At 46.1% G+C, this 2,385-nt stretch overlaps 1 pseudogene; it reads left to right on the top strand.

Moving 5' to 3' along the window:
- The first annotated feature begins 273 nt into the window (after positions 1 to 273).
- On the top strand, positions 274 to 801 carry LOC138846136 (ADP-ribosylation factor 4 pseudogene; annotated as a pseudogene).
- Positions 802 to 2,385: the final 1,584 nt, after the last annotated feature.

Here is a 2,385-nt window from a genome sequence, read left to right as displayed (position 1 = left end):
GAAAGCAGTGGAAGCTGGCCCAAGTCTTTGGGCCCCTGCACCCACTTGGGAGACCCAGAAGAAGCTCCAGATTGCTACTTGGCTCAACTCTGACCGTTGTGGCCAAATGGGGAGTGAACCAATAGGTGGAAGACCTTACTCTCTGTCTCTTCTTCTCTCTGTAACTCTACCTCTCAAATAAATAAATACATAAATAAAATCTTTAAAAAAAAAGAAGCCCACGGACACCCCAAACCCCTTCTGCTTCTGCCCATCCCAAGTGCCACTACCGCCATGAGCCTCACCATCTCTTCTCTCTTCTCCCGCCTCTTGGGCAAGAAGCAGATGCACCGTTTGATGACTGGATGGGCTGCTGGGGGCAGGACAGCCATTCTGCATGAACCACAGTGAGGGGAGATCCTCGCCACCATAACTACCTCTGGCCTTAATGTGGCAACAGTAGGGTACAAGAACATTGATCTGCCGTGTGGGACGTCGGTGGTCAGGATAAAAGCAGGCATCTCCGGAGGCTCTGCTTCCGGAACACCCAGGGTCTTGTTTCTGTGGCAGACGGCAGTGATGGTGGAAGAATTCAGGAAGGAGCAGAGCTGTGGAAAGTCCTTCTGGAAGACAAGCTTCGCGATGCAGTGCTGCTGCTTTTTGCCAACAAACAAGCTTTGCCAAATTCTGTGGCCATCCGTGAAATGACAGGTAAATTAGGTCTGTGTCGCTGTGTAATGGAACATGGTCTGTTCGAGCGACTGGTGCTACACAAGGAACTGGTCACTTGACTGGCTGTCGAAGGCGCTCTCAAAACATTAAACTGGATAATCTAACCAAGGACATATTTGATACAATTGGCCTCAGCTTATTACAACAAAATGAGTTTGCATCTCGGTTATTACACAGTATCTGGGACTGGTCTGGACAGAATCATACAGCCTTCAACCTTATTTTGTTGCCAATTATTGCTTACCAAGTATAATATTGCTATTTAGCAAATATGCTTGGATTTAAAGAAATTCTCCTGGGGGGAGTGTCTTTTTTAAAAAATTATTTAATTAATTTATTTGAAAGGCAGAGTTACAGAAAGAGGTAGAGACAGAGACAGAGAGAGATGGTTCCATCCACTGGTTCACTCCCCAGATGGCCGCAATGGCTGGAGCTGTACCTATCTGAAGCCAGGAGCTTCCTCTGAGTCTCCTACGTGGGTGCAAAGGCCCAAGGACTTGGGTCATCTTCTACTGCTTTCCCAGGCCATAGCAGAGAGCTGGATGGGAAGAGGAGCAGCTGGGACTCGAAGTGACGTCCATATGGGATGCCGGCGCTGCAGGCCTGGGCTTTAACCCGCTGTGCCATAGCACCAGCCCGTGTCGTCTTTTAGTTTGCTTCCCTTAAGCCTAAATGCCTGCACGTAGCTATTGTGACACCTTTAAATAAATCCATTTTGAATGTTTTTTAAGCCCACAACAAATAATGCTTCAAAGTTATCCTCTTGTTAGTCTATTGATAGCTTTGTCATTCCTGGGACAATCTGCTGATTAAAAAAAATGTAGCATTCCATTTTTGTTTATTTCTATCTTTTGCCAAAAGGATTCCTAATACCACTTGTACCTGCCAGGGAAATGCTCCCAAAAGACTATTCAGCTCTCTTGCACTGAGGAACTTATTTTTTCCCCATTACTAACTGACTCCTGGCTTCCATGAGCCAAGCTGACCTTGGTGTGGTTTGGATCTGATAGCTAATTAGTTCTGTGCTGGTTGCAAACAGTTCATACTGAGATAGTTCATTTTAATACTCAGCAGAGGGGCCAGCGCTGTGGTGTAGCTGCTGCTTGCAGTGCCGGAATCCCATTTGGGTACCAGTTCAAGTCCTGGCTGCTCCAGGTCTCCCACGTGGGTGCAGGGGCCCAAGGACTTGGGCCATCTTCTACTGCTTTCCCAGGCCATAGCAGAGAGCTGGATCAGAAGTGGAGCAGCCAGGACTCAAACCAGCGCCCATATGGGATGCCAGCACTTCAGGCCAGGGCTCTAATCTGCTATGCCACAGTGCTGGCCCCAATACTGTGTTTCTTAAACAATAACTAACATATGTACACAATAGTAAGGAAGTACATGCATGTAGTGTACAAAAATGGACATAGATAGGGGTTTATGTTCAAAACTGTTTTAATGGCGGTGTGTTGAGCAGAGTTTGTAGGTCACTGTGGTTGACAAGTTGCCCTAAACAAGTGTCATGGTTCCTTTAACTTTGTACTTCTAAATCCAGTCTAGGCCTGGCATACAGAGAATGCCTGATAAATGTTCTGTTAGAATGAACATAAGACAGGATAAATCAAGGAATAAAAGGCCATTAATTTAGACATCAGAATAATAAAGGTAAGTGAAGGTGTCAGGATTCAAATT

This window comes from Oryctolagus cuniculus, chromosome 17, assembly GCF_051225735.1.
Source record: "Oryctolagus cuniculus isolate XC-2025 breed Fujian yellow rabbit chromosome 17, ASM5122573v1, whole genome shotgun sequence".
Classification (NCBI taxonomy): domain Eukaryota; kingdom Metazoa; phylum Chordata; class Mammalia; order Lagomorpha; family Leporidae; genus Oryctolagus; species Oryctolagus cuniculus.
This window is presented reverse-complemented; position numbering and strand designations above follow the sequence as displayed.